General features: G+C 39.3%; 1 protein-coding gene across 5 annotated transcripts in view; it reads right to left on the bottom strand.

The window, feature by feature from the left end:
• Positions 1-18,362, bottom strand: part of LOC308073622 (uncharacterized protein) — an 80,784-nt gene that overhangs the window by 57,772 nt on the left and 4,650 nt on the right. For 4 of the 5 annotated variants that reach the window (XM_080412638.1, XM_080412637.1, XM_080412640.1 and 1 more), the window contains exons 1-2: positions 3,146-3,379; positions 919-999 (exon numbers count right to left, since the gene is read on the bottom strand). The exons of the other annotated variant lie outside the window; for it this stretch is intronic. The gene's annotated coding sequence lies outside the window, so the exon portion shown is untranslated. Of the gene's footprint in view, positions 1-918; positions 1,000-3,145; positions 3,380-18,362 lie in introns of those variants that run through there. 5 annotated transcript variants of the gene reach the window in all.

The raw sequence follows: 18,362 nt of genomic DNA, 5'->3' as shown, positions 1-18,362 counted from the left end.
CGGATACCCGGATGTGTAACCTAAATAGTAGGGAAAATACGGATTTCAGAAAGAGGAGTGTTTTTCAATGCAGGAAAACACCCCAGCATCATTATATAGTGGCTGATAGAGGGGAAAAAATGCAAAATATATAGATAGAGGTATTTTTCAAATATAGGCTTAATGTTGCCTACAATACCTTTAAAGTACCAAATGTAGAAAGTACTCATTTTGCAGAATGTTCCATTTCACAAGTTTTCAAATGTATAAAAATATTTTGAAAATAGCCGATCTACAAGCTCACAATGTGTTGCATCGCGACAGTGGAGTAGTGGAGTAAGAAGTACAAAATTTCCCTCTGAGATGTAGTTGAGTAGAAGTAGAAGTACTTAAAATTGGAAATACTCCAGTTAAGTAATAATCCCTCAAAATTTGACTGAAGTACAATACTTGAGTAAATGTACTTTATTACCTTACACCACTCATTGTGAATGAAACAGTGTTCATTTTTAACATTTAGTTTCAGATGCTACGTTTGCATTGTCTACAACAGTGGTTCTCAACATGAGGGTCGGTACCCCCCCCACATGATTTTTGGGGTGGTCCCCAGACAGTGAAGTGACAATGTAAGGACTTTTAAGACCTTATTAATACCTAAAATCAAAAGCATCAACAAAGTAATCAACAAACTATACTATTAAAACTGGTCAAACATTGGCCAAATTGTCCAATAATATAAGAAAGAGGCAACATTTTTGACATCTGCAAGTCTACTATGTTTATGATTATGTTGGGGGGGGGTCCCCAGTTCAAATATTATTTTGATTATGTTGGGGGGTCCCCGGTTCAAATACGATTATTTTCGGGCCTGAAAAGGTTGATAACCACTGAGCACAAAATAAAATATTTAACTCTGACAGAACAATAATCATATCCTACCTCGTCTCAGTTCACACAGCTTACTGTAACCTCGCATCACTTTCCATTTAGTCTTCTGACCCCATCAACACACCAAGACAACTATGAAGAAGAAAAGACCAAATGAACTTGAGGACAAATTCAAAAAATATGTCAACTGGTACAAAAAGTTGCAACTGAACCTCAGGCCTGCTGAATAAGATGGTTCGTCTCACAATATGCTACATAGCTACTACTGTACATTAGGCCTAATAATGTTCTCAAAAGTACAGTAGGAAATAACTATTACAGCCTATGCATAAGTTAACAGTATTATAATAGAGAAATGGTTGAGGTTAACTGATCATTATTTTTTAAACCTATGAATACATAATGTTTTCACATAACATACCAATGTAATGTCCTTGTGTCTGCTGTCAGTCTTCCTCATATGAATGCATGTGACTGTAAATAAAACTTTCACTGACAAGTTCCCTGTTCATCTCAAGGCTATAAAAAGAAGGTACGGCAAATCAATCTACGTAATTTTCATCGGCCGGGAGCCAAACTGCAGCCGTGGAATACATTGGAGTCAATGAGAGCCATGGTGGAACAAGCACTATTTCTGAACAACTGTGACCTTTATAAAATACTCGGTCCATGAAAATAAAAGAAGAAATATCACACATTGTTTTCTGCTGTGTTCCTTTTCGATGTGTACACATTTTATAGAGCTATCTAAAGAGCACAAATTACGTTTCTGAACGTGTCAAAGTATCGCGATACTGACGAGCCAGAAACCAGTGCTCCCATGTCCGCTTATAATAAGCGACTTTAGGCTTATTTTTCTGTGAAGTTGCTCTAAAGTGTAGTTGCTTATTTGGGCTTGTTTCACAATTTTTACATTATTTTAACGAGTGGTTCTCAAATATTCCCATGTCATGGACCCCCACATTGGGGGTCCATGACATGGGCCACATTTATGTATATGAAAATGTTTTGTGCCAGGAACCCGTGAACCATATTTGTGTTGTCAGAATGTTTAAAAAAAAATCCAAATATTCCACATTTTATTTCAAGATTTTTTTTAAATAGCACATTTGTAGATCGGCTATAATGGCCTATAGTGCCCTATAGTTGCTTCTTTTGGGCTCGTTTTCCTACACCTGGTTGCTTATTTCTCTCACAAAATCTGGCAACACTGCCAGAAACGATACATGCCACTGTTTAGAATGCCTCAATAAAATGATAGAGTGAGCACATCGAAAAACTATTGATCGGAAAACAACCTGCAGGTCGCCTACCATATATACTTATATAGAACCTATATACTTTAAATACGATATATCTACTTCTAATACAACCTATATACTTCTAATAAGACAAATATAAAAAAAGCGGATCTACACAGTCATAATGTGTAGCATAGTGCCACGTTGTGACCTGCTATTTTGAAACTTAAAAAAATAAATCTATATGAAAAGTGGGAATTATATCAAATTGAGTGGATGAAAGCAAGTTATGATTTTGTGCAACATGTTTAGCTCCCAACACCAAGGGTTCACAGGCGATGGAAATCAACACCCTCTCTGTGTTCATATTTAACATCAAATACATTTATTTTATGCACATTTCTAGAAATGTGACAGTCATTCAGACAGACAGACACAGACAGACAGACAGACAGACATGCTCCTTCATACCACGGTGTTGAGCCTAGAATATAGCAGATCTACAAGCTCACTGTGAGCTTGTAGATCTGCAACACTGTAAATGTATTATTCACAATAATTTAAAAACAGCTTGTTTACAGCATATTATGACACATCATCTAATGCCTAAGAAATGAATTGGTCCGATGCCAAACATTCACCTGCATCGCACACGCGCACACACACACGCGCGCACACACACACACACACACACACACACACACACACACACACACACACACACACACACACACACACACACACACACACACACACACACACACACCACACACACACACGGCTCTATGCCCAAAGCACCTGATTGGATGCCTGATCTGTCAGTCGACACCTTGACTCCTCCCCCTTTATTAGCGTAGTCAACTTGTGTCAAGAACAAATGTGATTTATACTTGGCTGAGTGTCGGTGTTGTTTACCGATAATATAGCCGATCTACAAGCTCTCAGAACGCTCTCAAATCAACACAACTACACAACATCAACACGACTACACACATCAACACAACTACACAATAGAGACATAAACACGGTACACCTACCCTACATATGGTATCTCAAATGGAGTCACTGTTCGCTGTGGCAGCGGTGGCCTAGTGGTTAGAGGGGCGGCCTTGATACCGGAAGGTCCCTAGTTCGATTCCCCAATTCATCACATCAATCATGAATCACCGCTGAATAGCCCTTGAGCAAGGCTTCCATGCAGGGTCTGGCTGTAAATAAGTTTCGCACTTAGTCCAACACCCTGGGTAAACAACAAACTTTGCTTTGCTTCGCTGCTGTTGTTCTGTGTTGTGAAAAAAATGGAGTCTGAACAAACTGTGTTACTTCATACACACCACTCCCTGACACACATACGATGTCATTATTAAGCCACTCCCCTCCTCCCACGCATACACGCACGCACCCACGAACACACACACACACACACACACACACACACACACACACACACACACACACACAGAGAGAGAGAGAGAGAGAGAGAGAGAGAGAGAGAGAGAGAGCGAGAGAGAGCGACCGACCCCCTTTACTACAGGGGGTCCGGGACCCTTAGCGGTCCTCAGAGTTACTACAGGAGGGCCAAGTCCCCTAGAGGGTCCTCAGAGTTACTACGGTTGTATGATAGAAACTTTATTTTTTTCTTCTTTTTACATTTGTCTTGTATTCAACACACACAACTTTTCAGTTTAGCTTCAAACCCTGTACAAAATGAAACAACACTGCCCTCCACTGGGCAGACATAGAACCCATTTCCTTACATAGATATAACTATATGTAGATATAGACTGATGCTAGGTTCATTGTTTACCTGATATAGTTTCAATGTACAGATTATTATATCTATAGTATATTATTTAGACCAGGGGTGTCGAACTCATTTTGGGGTGAGGGCCAGATTGGTCAAATGGTGACTTGATGGGGGCCGGAACCAGTTGCGGACGCACATGCGTGCTCACACGCACTCAGACACTGCTACTAACTATGCATATCACTTTAAAAAAAAAGATGTATTAAGAAGAATAGCTACTTTAATTATTGACATTAAAAACAAACAATTTGTAATAATAATAATAATAATAATAATAATAATAATAATAAACCATTTTAAGTAGAATATTCAATTTGAAGTTAAACAATACCTGGTAATGTGTGTGGGTGGTTAAATAATTAGATTTATAGAACAACAGTGGTGTAAAGTAACTAATTACATTTACTCAAGTACTGTACCTAAGTAAAGATTTGAGGTATTTTTACTTTACTAGAGTATTTCCAGTACTTTTACTTCTACTCCACTACACCTGAGTCACTGCTATAACTACAGTAGATCAAATTCTTGGCCGAAACCGAATACCGAATATAGGAAACACTTGGCCGAATGGCTGAAAATGATTATTAAAAAAATATATATATACATTTTCTTAAATATTATTTTGTACCATTTCTGTCATGGCTATGCCTCTGTTGTAGAGCTACATGATTATGGCAACACTTATCATAACTATAATCCATAGATCAGTTATTTAAAGCATATTTTTTAGAATTATTTATTTACTATTGTAAATATAATACAATATGTCTCAAAACCTTAGCATGCCATACAGTTGAAGTATTGCAAATTAAATAAATTAACTAACATTGAATAGCCTAACAAAAGGCAATATAATGTCTGCAGTTCAGGCCTGGAATTTCGTCATTTTAGGGGCAAGGCCACTTGGCCTTTGGTGTTGTAATTTTGGCTATTTTCACGATTTTAAATAGTTTTAAATAATAATAAAAAAAGGAACATACAATATTTCCAACGATAATATATAGCCAATATATGGTTCTGTATCAGTATATGAGTTAGTTTTTGCAGATTTCATTCTAATTGGCTACTATGCCTGCATATGAATTTCATGGGCCTGGGTAGGTCACCCTGGCTTGGCGGAGATATGCCCTGTTGCGCACACAACGCACAGCAACAGCAGGTGAAAACAATTCACTTAAACGAGGGCTGTGTTGCGCATCAAAAAACGGACTAAAACTGTCACATTAGCTGCTGAAATAAACTTCCCATTTAGATCATTGTTGACAAACGAACAGAACACGGATGTGCAAAAGGATTATTTATTTATTGTCCATCAGACCTGCCATTCCTTCGTTTTGGAGAAGTTATTGCTTTCAGAAAGAGACAGACAGACACACACACACACACACACACACACACACACACACACACACACACACACACACACACACACACACACACACAATCAAGCATTCACAGCTGGTGTTAATTATTTTGCCCTGCGCACAGTGCGCAGGCTCTTACTATCGCTGGTTATCCTACTAATGTCACAGTCACACCCTCTGACAAATGGATTCTAGTTTTCAAGATTAGAACAGCAACACTGGTTACAAAGTGGGGGGAGCGGGCTGTGGGGAGGAATGCAGCCACTCTCTACTCCTCCAGATGATCGAGAGACGCAACTGACATATACTTCTCCATACAACGGTGTTTCACCGGATTTGTGATGCTGTTGAAAAAGCGTTCTCTCAGGTAGAGTTGAATGGTGATGGTCCTCTGTATGTTAATGACCTTGGCTGTGGCTTCACGGCTTGGTCATTGTTCTCACATAACAAGTTTGTCCAGTATTCAACCCCCAGCCTCAGTAAGGAGCTGCTGGGCGCTGGCGTTTTTTTCTGCCTTTTTTTTTTCTCTCTCTTTTTTTTTCCATTAGAGGTAGTATTAAATGCCGTTTTTTCAAATCACCTCGCGGGCCAGATTTGACGACGTCGCGGGCCACAAATGGCCCGCGAAACACCAGTTTGACATCACTGATTTAGACTGATGCTAGGTTCATTGTTTACCTGGTTTCCTATAGTTTCAATGTATATCGATTATTATATCAATATTATTTAAACCAGTGTTTCCAAACCTTTTTGGTGCCACACCTGGCATAGCCAAAAAATCCCAGGGGGGGCACACCTAGATATACACACACGCACACGCACACACACACACACACGCACACGCACACGCACACGCACACGCACACGCACACACACACACACACACACACACACAGGCTATATTTTTATTCCTGCTACAATGTATGAGGAACCAGAACAAAATGTTTACTCTCATCTACACAAGATGTAATAAAGAAACCTTGAACATTCAAAATGTCTTTGGCCTACAAATATATAAACTTAGGTCAGTGCAATGAATGAATGAGTCTGATTTCACCTTCCCAGAGTAGAACTTATTTGGTACTAAACACAATATACTTCTAAAAACACAATATCCAAACATTTATGACAGCACTCACCAAATACCAAAACTCACCTTTAAAAAGAAAAAAAGGACAGAGCAGTGCCTCAGTCTCACCAATTTATTTTTCGAAACATACAAATTGTTCTGCTTTGATATAATAATAAAGAAACCTTGAACATACAAAACAGCACACAGATGTTCAATTTGCCCTACAAATATATAAACTTTGTCAGCGCAATGAATGGAGGAGTTGGATTCACCTTCCCAGAAAAATACTTTAAAAAACTAAATAAAAACACTTGTAAAAAATGGCCACAATACAACTGCCTTAGTCTTAGTGTGAAACTTTTTTTCGAAAAAAAAACTCAATAAAAAGATTTGTAAAAAGAAACACAAAAAAATATTCTGCCACTGTATGTGACATTTTTAACTTTGCCATGAGCTCTGCAATTTGGTAGCTTGCTTCCAGAGCTTTGACAGAAACCTTGGTTATAGCTAGCGAATGCTCCATGGTTGGTGTCAAGGTGACATTTCATCTTACTGGGAATCATAGCACTGTTTGCTTGTGTCCACAAACGATGCTCAGTGGAATAGGATCAGATGGATCCCCAATAAACGTGAAGCCAAATTTCATTTAGTCATCATGGTACAGTCTGGCTGTGGCTTTCTTTTTAGCCGTCTTGCTAGTCACGGTTGTTGTTCCCGGCGGCACGGCGATGATGCTGGCGGCGGCGGCGCTGTGTGTGCTGCTGTCCTTTGCGGGCAGCTCGTCGGCAGGTCCAGGTGGCCCTGATACACCGGCGGCGCTTGGGGGCGCTGTGTGTGCTGCTGGCAGGTCCCTGCGGTGGCATTGTCTTTTGCTGGTGGCGGCAAAATGTTGCCTCTTCTGGGTGCATCTCTTATTTCCTGGTGGCGCTTTCATCTTTGTTGTAGTTGTAGTTGTAGTTGTAGTACTGAGTGCCAAGGCTACTCCCTGTGCCCTTTTCATACAGTACCTGCCAGGCGAGTACAGGTTATGGCCCCATGAAGACTAAGACATATATACATTTGCATATGGGTGAGACGCTGCTCTATAATAATGATTACTATCACAATATAGAGCTATTTAACACTGTTACTGAACAAACACTCTATAGCAATGTGTCCTTATTGTTTTCCTTTTAATAAATATGACATTACATAACATTTATTTATGGAATCTTACTTCAATGAAACTGTGACAGTAATGACAAGCATTAAGCAAACATTACATTAAAGCAGTGGTTCTCAACCTTTGTCCAAACAAAAGCTTTTAAAATGCTTTACTTCAGTGTCATCAAATATTACAATACATTTTCCAATAAATATGTAAAATATACGGGCAAAGAAATAACAGTGTGCCACAGTGAGCAAATATATGAAATGTGGTCAACAAAATATAACCAGCCATCAGGTGAGCAGGTGAGGACCATTACTTATAGCCGCTGGAGGCCACACCCACAGAGACACTCCCACCATCAAAGTGCCAATCCGGTGCCTACATCTATCAAGCCTATATATCAATAATCCAATCCAGTGCACAATACAAATATAAACCCCATTTGGCTCCTACAGAGTGAATGAAACTTTGAATTTCTCCTCCACTACTTATTAAATCTCTATTTACAACATTTAACAAAATATATGCTTTGCTGAATGCCATATTAAAAAATAGCCGCTCTAAGAGCTCAAACTTGTAGATCTGCTATTTTTGCTATTTTTTTATTGGAATCCATTTTTGTTTTAATTTCAAATTCATTTAGTTATACTTGTTAACTTAAATACAAATACATTGGACATAAAAAAGCCATATAATTTTAATACTAGTCATTAAGCTACTAATATAGACTGAAGTAATTAAAGCGGGTCATATGTTTGCATGTTTGGAATTGTGAAATCAAGAATATATCAGTATTCCGATATTAACCTGTGGGCCACATTAAGTGAAGGTGGGGGCCGCATATGGCCCCCGGGCCACCAGTTGCCCATGTATGCTGTATATATCCTCCTATAATTTGACAAACCTCTGTAGTGCATGGGTGCATGGTGTCGTGGTGAGGCCAACATTCTTCCGCCCGGTTCTCCTCAGTGGCTGGAGCAATTGATTTGCACACAGCCATTGACCCTTATAGTCAGGGGATATTAAAACAATCTTGGAATAAATTCCTTACCAAAAAAAATCTTCACCAATGTGTTTGTAGAGGTGTCTAGTAACACATCTCACAAAGACTGAAATGCAGTTTCCCTAGGAGAATTTTTGACAGCTGCTGAAAGTTGGGGTACCCACCATTTCCCTGCATTTCCATGCAGGGAAAAAAAATCAAATTTTAATTCTGTTTTAAGTAGCATGTGAGGGGTCAAACTAGGGTGTTTTTATGATTCTGAATCCATTGCAAGCATTTGTTTTGCACCAAAACCACTCCTTGGGATAAAAACGGCCATAGCCATCGTTTTCAAGGTATACTTTTTGTGTAAAAAGCCCATTGAGATTGGGCTGTTTTTAGCCCAAGGAGTGGTTTTGGTGCAAAACAAATGCTTGCAATGGATTCAGAATCATAAAAACACCCTAGTTTGACCCCTCACATGCTACTTAAAACAGAATTAAAATTAGATTTTTTTTTCCCAGCATTGAAATGCAGGGAAATGGTGGGTACCCCAACTTTCAGCAGCTGTCACAAATTCTCCTAGGGAAACTGCATTTCAGTCTATGTGAGATGTCTTACTAGACACCTCTACAAACACATTGGTGAAGATTTTTTTTGGCAAGGAATTTATTCCAAGATTGGAAAATGTTCTGCTAATATCCCCTGACTATTACCATGTGCACCTAAACAGCGAAGCCTGTTTTCCGATTACACTCAAATCTCAGCTGTTTATTAGCGTTTTTGTGTTCGCTGGCTCCCGGGTTGCCAGATCATGTGCGCATATCCCCCCACGGGTATGGTCTAAGCATATATTGCTTAAGTATATTAAATATATATAAATATACAGTATATACAACTTCACACTGTATCATGTCAATGAAGGGAAAGGGAAAGGAGCCCCCCTAGTTCAGCTGCCAGTAATACCATCTCTGTCTGGAATAGCAGGTTATTATTGTTTAAATAAAACATTAAGGAGTAGTAGCTTATGACCTTCCTGCCAACACCCGAATGTATGGCAAATAATTATACAAGTTCTTTAATGAGCGTATAATCAGGGTTGGACTCAATGGAATTGGCTTAACAGGTTTTTCTAGGGTGTTATTTCGTCTACCGGTGACTTAAAGGGATATTTCACTTTCATCATGTTCGGGGTCATTTTAACATCTACTCAGGCATAAAAGAGCACCCACACTGGCTCCCCATCTCCGTCAGAATCGAATACAAGGTCTCCCTCCTCACTCATCAGTGCATCTACAGCAATGCCCCCTCCTACCTAAAGGAACTCATCAAACCCCCGAACTCCACCCGCTCCGGCCGCTCACTCCGCTCCAGAAACTCAAACGTACTGGAGCCCCGCACAACGAATCTCCGCACCATGGGGGATCGGGCCTTCTGCTCAGCTGCTCCTCGACTGTGGAATGCCCTCCCGGACCATCTGAGAGCACCACAGTCGATTGACACTTTTAAAAAGGGCCTAAAAACCTTCCTTTTTAACAAGGCATTTGCTTAGACAGAGATGTAGTTGTTTTATCTTTTTAAACTTCTACTGTGCCTGCTGACTTGATCTGAAGTTTATTCATTTCACTGTTTTACTATTATTGTTGTTTTCTCTTTCTTTTTATGTTTTTTTTAATCCTGTAGCACTTTGAGATTTGCTTCAAATATAAAGTGCGTTACAAATAAAATGTATTATTATTATTACCCCAGACAGTTATAAGTTGCTTGATTCAGCATTAAAATATTTGCTATTCATTTGATCAGACACGCCCCTATACAAACCCAAACACCCGTCCTTGGTTCTGGTGACTGATATTGTCCTTCTAATGCGTGAGGAGACCGTGTTTTTCAATCACTGTTTTCATAAAAAAAAAAAATTTTTGGGGGAATATGGAAAAAGAAAAAACACGGTCTCCTCACGTATTAGGAGGGCAGAATGAGTCACCAGAACCAAGGACGTGTGTTTTTGATTAATCTATCATGATTAAAATGGATTTTGAAGTTACAATGTGTTTGTATAGGAAGGGGGCGTGTCTGATCAAATGAATATCAAATATCTAAATACTGAATCAAGCAACTTATAAACTGTCTGGAGTGAAACAAAAGCCTGAGTAGACATTAAAATGACCCCAAACATGTTTGAAAGTGAAATATCACTTTAATGTGTCCAACAGATGTTGGAATCCAGAGAACATTTAGCTGACTTTGTGAATGTTTTATATATATATACATAATAAACAGAATACAAAACAGAATAACCATTACATATTCATCTAATAGTTTGTGGAATCTTGTCACTTGATGACAGTTTGTTTTCTAGCTTTTTGCCAGCTTATGTTTTGTAGCAATAAAGCTGCTGTTTGGAATGTGATGTGAGGTTGCAGCTATGCATCATCCTCCTCCTCCTGTTGCATTAAACATGTATTTTGTAATAAATGCATCTGTATACATATTTATAGACTAATAGTACAGTCTGGATACACATGTAATCAAATACACTACTACTTGTGATATTATCAATCTCATGGTGGTGCAATTCGAAAATGGCCCCTGTCTAAGTCTTAACCTACCCCCCTACCCCCCCCCCCCCTATTTCTTTGTCTTCTCTTGTACATATTTTTCACTCTTCATACCAGTAACCTGTAAGCTGATTGTATGACATTCTGTATAGTAGTGTGTATATCTGTCTGTCTCTTATATGTCATCATGATTTGTGTGCATGGGGATCTCATCTTAAACAAGCTCAGTGCTTAATGAGTCTCCCAGTTTAGTAGACCTTGTATTGTGAATTTGTACTTCCATGTACTGATGTTCTCATGTCTTACTAAATAAAGTACATCAATCAATCAATCAATCAATCAATCAATGGTGAGAGGCTGGGTTATGGAGTTTTTCATCCACTGTACCTTTTCAGGCCGTGACCCCCCAAAATAATCATTGTTGAACTGGGGACCCCCACCCTGACAAGCACTTGCGGAGTTGAGGCATTACATTTAGTCTCGGTTCCACAGATAAAAATTGTGAAAATAGACCATCTACAAGCTCACAAAGCCTCGCTTTAAAGGCATTGTGAGCTTGTAGATCGGCTATTTTCAAAAAATTTTCCTCTTTCTTATTATTTGTCAATTTGGTCAATGTTTGAGTTTTTAAAGTATAGTTTGTTGAGTTTGTTGATAAATTGTCACTTTACTGTCATCTGGGGACCACCCCAAAATCATGTGGGAACCCCCCCTGGGGGTCACGACCCACAGGTTGAGAACCACTGCTTTAATGTACTGTGTTTGATGAATGATTTTCATTACTGTCCCAGTTTCATTGAAGTAAGAATCCATGAATAAATGTAATGTAATTGCATTTTTATTAAAAGGAAAACAACAAGGCTAGTCTGCCTCCGTATGATAATCATTTCAGTAACTTGATCACAGTTTATTTCCTGGCTTTTTGCCATTTCATGTTTTCATACCGTTTGTGGAGCTGCTCTGTGTTGTGTCCCTCATTTGCCTCGTGCCGAGTGGGTCGCAGTATTTTAAGTACATCAGTACAGTTTTACATCATCTTAAGATGTTTAGAGAGGAATTGGTCGATTTCACAAAGAATCAAGCTTGAACTCGCATCAGGTCCTTTTCTCCTCACTGTATCGATGACAAAACGTGCCATGTCCTTCCCCTGCATCCCATTGGCCTCCTCCTGCTCAGAGTCGTTAAACAACCTCTCCTCTAAAAGTTTGTCCACGACACATTTGAGATTGGGAGCTGAAATGCTGTTGATGAAGTTGCTCCGCACAGAAAACAGTCTTTCTTCAACTGGACGACTCAGTGTGCGCTGATCTTGTTGTCTTCTTAAAGCAGGACCTGAAAGGCGTACATCGCGTTCACCGGCACTGTAGAAGAAGAAGAAGAAGAAGAAGAAGGAGAAGAAGAAGAAGAAGAAGAAGAAGAAGAAGAAGAAGACATGCCTTGCCTCAATGGCATTCTATTAGTAGATGGCGCTCTTACACAAAGCCAATTGTTTTAACGTGGACATTATGGCATGCAGGCAATTTTTTTGGGCAGAATTACCGCTTTTGTTAACAAAAGTGCTCTCAGGACTCTTGCCGGAGCCCTCATTCAATGCCACTTTGGCATTGAATTGCACCTCCTGGTACTCCAACATCTCACTGTCACTAAAGACTAAGATTCAAACCTCCCAAAACAAACTGTTTCGACTACTTCTTGGCCTGGGGCCCATGACCCACCTTTTTCCCCACACATTGTACTAGCCTAGGATGGCTCAGGGTAGAAGACAGGGTTAAACAATAAAAAATGGGATTGGCTAATGGGATTGACCAATCCAAAATAGTTAATGCGACTTTGCCCTCAATACCCGCATATCTGACAAAATATACCTCCAACAAAAAATAGCAACACCCACAGCCACAATACTAGAGGGAGTGTAAACAGTGATCTGGTAACACCCACCTAGAACAAACATGTCGTATATTCTCCTTCTACAGCACTGCCACCGAGGTGTGGAATGCCCTGACCCGATCCCTTAAAAAATGTGTTTCACTGGCTTTCTTTAAAACAGCCCTGAAAAAGCCCCTCTTTAACCCCATTACCCCCCCCCCCCCCCTCCCCTCCCCCTTGTTCCTACTCTGTACATATAGTGTTTTATATTTTTGATGATATTGAATTTTGGTGTTTTACATGTTGATGAATTGAATACATAGGACCCCAATGGAAACAAGATCGCAATGACTTTTTGGGTGTTATCCTTTTAGACAAAGTGTTTTTACACAGTGACATTTACACTCTAAGAGTCTGGAACTACACCTGGCGTTTCCGGTCACGAAAATATATTTTAAAATTTGAAATTTCCATTTCTCCTAAGCAGCAAGCTATATGCTAAGATGATTTTGATTTATATTGGGATACATTTGCGTGACTGTGAAGACGAAACGGAAGTGGGGAGGAGGCTTCACTTCCGCTTTATATTTTAATCATGATCAGAGAGAGGCAACAGTCTGACTATTCAGGCGTTTTCGTTCACAGGAAGTAATTAAGATTGGCCTTTTAGGGACTTTTGATATAAAAATACACAAAATTGTGTTTTTCCCCCATTTTTTTTGGCATCTATTGTTAGGTATGTCCATATGAAGACCACGGATATGCTCTAAAATTGTGAATTTTTTTTTCTTCATTTCAGTAGAACTTTAGACAAATCTTTGTGCTTGTGAACAAATCCAATGTCAAAGTAGTCTTTGGAAACTGAGCCATGCATGTTTTCCTGCTCTGGGAAATGTTCTGCAGTGTGTTTGTTGTACCACTCTGTGTCTATGTAAGACCGCTCTATCTGTACATCAGTGTTAATGGTCTAATGGTACAGTAGGTTGTCTTCGCACCACGTGCCAGAGCAGATTCCTCATACGATCCTGGTTGTGGATGTGGAACTAATCCTGCTTTCGGAGAGCGTTGTGCCGTGTTTGGGCCTGTTGCTGGAGGAGCAGCTCATGTCCTTCAGGCAGAAACAAAGGAGAAACCCCCAGCGTTACAATCACAATGACAGGCAGAGCGGCCTGTCAGCACCACACTGTGAGAACCAGCACAAAGTGATTTGGAAACTATTCCTTATTCATTGATCCAAGTTTAAATTCCTACCCTGACCACACCACAACGCATGCACACATGCATGCGCACACACACACACACACACACACACACACACACACACACACACACACACACACACACACACACACACACACACACACACACACACACACACACACACACACACACACACACACACACACACACACACACACGCACACACACAGCACAAGCGCTCATGACAGATTGTATAACAGTGGATCTCCTGGGTAAATTAATACATTGTGCAACATATAAATGCTGCTCAGATGGAATAATGAGATGCAAACCAACTCAACATCAGAGTCTAAACTAAATGATGAGATTATTGATCATAAAAGTGTCATAATCGGCGCTCGGGTGGAGCAGTGGTGAAGTCACTGCCCATCACCACGGAGGTTGTGGGTTCAAATCCACCGCGGTGCATCCGGCTTTGTCGAGCGTCTACACGAACACAATTGGCCCGTGTTCAGGGGGAAGGAAGCCGGGCGGGGAATGTGATATGGTCTGGGGAGGCACCTGTCAGCGGGGAGTGTTGGGCGGGAGGAGTAGGACGAAGGCTCTATGTCCTCCCGGTGGGGGCTCCTCACTGGCAGGTGAGTCAGTAGGATACGTCAGCAGTGACAACACAGAGATGTGTGTGAGGAGGAATTAATTGGCATAACGACTTAATTGGGGAGAAAAAGGGGTAAAAAATGATTGGCTAGTCTATTTTTTTTTTTAAAGTCATAATCATGTAATGGTTCACAGAGGAGATCTTGGACTAAATACAGGTTATTTACTCCAGGTTCTGGACATCAAGGCAAGAATCAAGGAGAAGAAGGTGAAACATCCGCACACTGGTTTACCTTCTTCTCCATAATCATGTAGTATGTGGACCCAGAGACATTATAACTATATTATTAAAATTATTATTGTTATTTATAACTCAACCAACTCAATCACAACTCACCCAATGGAGGAGGGGTGCTTCCCATGATTGACCCTCTACCACATGGTTACACAAATGATAATTGTAAATGCAGATTTGCCCGACATGCCCCCTATACCCGCATATCTGTATAAATACCTCGAAAAAGTTAGTGACACCCACAGCCACAAAACTAGAGGGAGCGTAAACAACAATCTGGTACCACCCACCCATAAAACAAACATGGGCAAATTCTCCTTCTATAGCACAGCCACCAAGGAATGGAATAGTCTAACCCCATCCCTCAAAAAATGCAGTTCGCTGGGCTCATTCAAAACAGCCCTAAAAACTAATCTTTCTGGAGGCCGAAAGAGGAGATAGTACCAGTTTCCCTGTAGACAGACGACCCCCCCCCCCTCCTCTTTTTTGTACATATTTTGTATTTCCTCATGCATTTTTTGTATATAATCGTTATTTTTCCATGCTTCACCCCCCCCCCCCCTTTTTTTTGTACATTTATTTTTTATTTTTTTATTTTTTTTTCATGCTTCCTTTTTGGTACATAGTTGTATTTTTTCTGTATTATCTGTATTTTCATGTTGATTTTTGAACTGTTTGGTTGCTACTATATATGTCTATGAAATTAATTCAAGGACCCCAACGGAAACAAGTCCGCAAGGACTTTTTTGGCCGGACCTTTTAGACAAAAGCATTATAAATGTAACTGTGTTGTTTTACATTCTTTTGCCTAATAACAATTTCAATCAATCAAAACCACATAACTCACACATTTCACTCCCAACACGTTCCCCATGTAAATAAAAACATCATTAACTGACAATAACCCCCCCCCCCCAAAAAAATAGAGTGTGCACCCTGGGACCTGCTGGGGAATCCCCCTCAGCCAGTAATATCCTGTGATGCTACAAAGCCCCCACCTGAGAGCAGTGGTGGAAAGTAACTAAGTACATTACTTAAGTGCTGTACTTAACTTAATTTTGAGGTATTTGTACTTTACTTGAGTATTTCCAATTTCACTTTTACTTCTACTCCACTACATCTCAGAGGCAAATATTGTACTTTTACTCCACTACAATTATTTGAAAACTTTAGTTACTAGTTACTTTTCAGATATAAACTATTACATTATGAAACTTACATTAACCACTTTAGCCCTATTTCATACCTAGGCTATTTGAAAATCTACAAGCTCACAACGTTGTGAGCTTGTAGATCTGCTATTTTCAAATATTTTAGCACTTTTACTTTTGGTACTTTAAGTACACTTTGATGCCAATACTTCTGTACTTTTACTCAAGTAAATTTTGAATTCTGGACTTTTACTTGTAACAGAGTATTTTTATATTGCAGTATTGGTATTTTTACTTAAGTAAAGAATTTGAGTACTTTTTCCAGCACTGCCTGAGAGGTTGAATGGCCCCTAGTGGTAACCCCTCTCTCACCCAACACAAAGTCCTGGGATGCTGAGGCAGACGCCTCTCGTGCTTCTCCGGGGCTGGAGGGAAATGTATAGTGCACCCTGGTCTATGAGGCATGCATTCTTTTTTTGTTGCCATGTTTAACCCTAACCGTAGCCAGAAATAGCCAATCTACACGCTCTGCTATTCACATGACACCAGAGCACAACTAGTACTGTATAACTCAGGCATAAATCTAACCCCAACCCCTAATCCTAACCTGAATTTGTTATAATGATTAATCAACAGCTCCCCCTTGTGGACAACAATCTGGATTTTGGATCTTAATCCAAGGACCAGAGCAGAATGATCTCCTAAAGAGGCCAGATCTCTTTGGTACCAGTTTGTTTGTAAGGCCCAATAAGTACTTTAAAACATGATAACCGTCCATGCCTCTGCTTTTAATATCCCCTCTAGTCATTATTATGTTTTATCCCTGCTTCTGGTCAGACTGAATGAAATACATGCATTTCCTTTTGGGTAATGTAGACTGTCTGATCTGTTTCATAATGTTTCATAACATCACAATTTAACTATTTAATTAAAAATGGATGTTAACCAAATTAACCCTATTAGCGTCCCTGTGTTGGGCAAATGTATGTAACTTGTCAAAATGTATCAACGTGTTTTTTATCTAAAAAAAATAGGAGATCTACAAGCTGAGAATGCCTTATACTGTAGATCAGTACAGTAATCATACTGTAATTGACGTAAGAAGCATGGTTTAAGTGCTTAAATACCCCCCCCCGCCTCTGAATTATTATGTAGCCCATTATATGACAGATGATACAGTATAATTGTCAGGAAAAAAATAAGAGACAACTAAAGAATCAGTTTAGCTGGTTGGTGAGTAAAATGATCATTTTCTTACTGTTAAGCAGCATTTATTAATCTGTACCTCATTAAGTAGAACCAGGCTCAGCTTCCCCTCGACTGTGGAACTCACTCCTGGACCAGCTAGGCCTAAGAGCTCCACAGTCTGTCGATGCTTTCAAAAGAGGACTAAAGACTTTACTTTTTTAATAAAACCCTCCTTTTTTAGATTGTTTTATGCCAATGTTTTTTAATTCTGTTGAGGTTGAGGAACTTTGAGATTTGTTTCAAATGTAAAGTGCAATATGAATAAAATGAAATGTAACATACATACTTATGTTAATATTTAACAGACAGTAGAATGGAATGACAGTTAGTCAGTTACTTTATTGACACAATTGTATAAAACATTGGGTCCAAACAATAATCATGTAGAGATGTTGAGATTTAATAACAGGATGGAGTGATCTCCTCAATGTTTCCAGAGCTGTATATTAACAGAAATATCACTATGTTCAGATAACAGACAATAATATTTCATCATCACACAGTTTGTGGACAGAACCTGATTGATAGAGGCCACATTTGACCCCTCTGATCTCTGATACATTTCCTACATTGGTTAAGAAAAATGAAAATGTAAAAAATCATCACTGTTGCCTGTGGTCTTAAATTAAATACTGTTTTATTTTAATTAATTGAATTCAATTCATGAAGGCATTAAAAAGCTATTGAATACACCGCATGGCTTGGATTTATTAGACAACAAATCTACCTTAAGTTGTGTAATTCTGTTTTCACATTTCCCATTTGGTTTTATGAAACTAACTTAATGATACCATGTGTCGAACATGATAAGTAACATACTTAAGCCTATAAATAGAAACATATTACATTTAAACATTTCTTTGAGGACAATTTCAATAAAAGCCAGTGTCACCAGAGAGACAAAAAGATAAAATGTTGGCTCATATTTGGCAAAAGTTTAAATATTTCATATTTCAGGCTTTTC

The sequence above is a fragment of the Gymnoscopelus braueri genome (assembly GCF_963280865.1).
Source record: "Gymnoscopelus braueri genome assembly, chromosome: 2".
NCBI classification, from domain to species: Eukaryota; Metazoa; Chordata; class Actinopteri; order Myctophiformes; family Myctophidae; genus Gymnoscopelus; species Gymnoscopelus braueri.
Note: the sequence above shows the minus strand (reverse complement) of the source record. Positions and strands in the feature narration are given on the sequence as shown.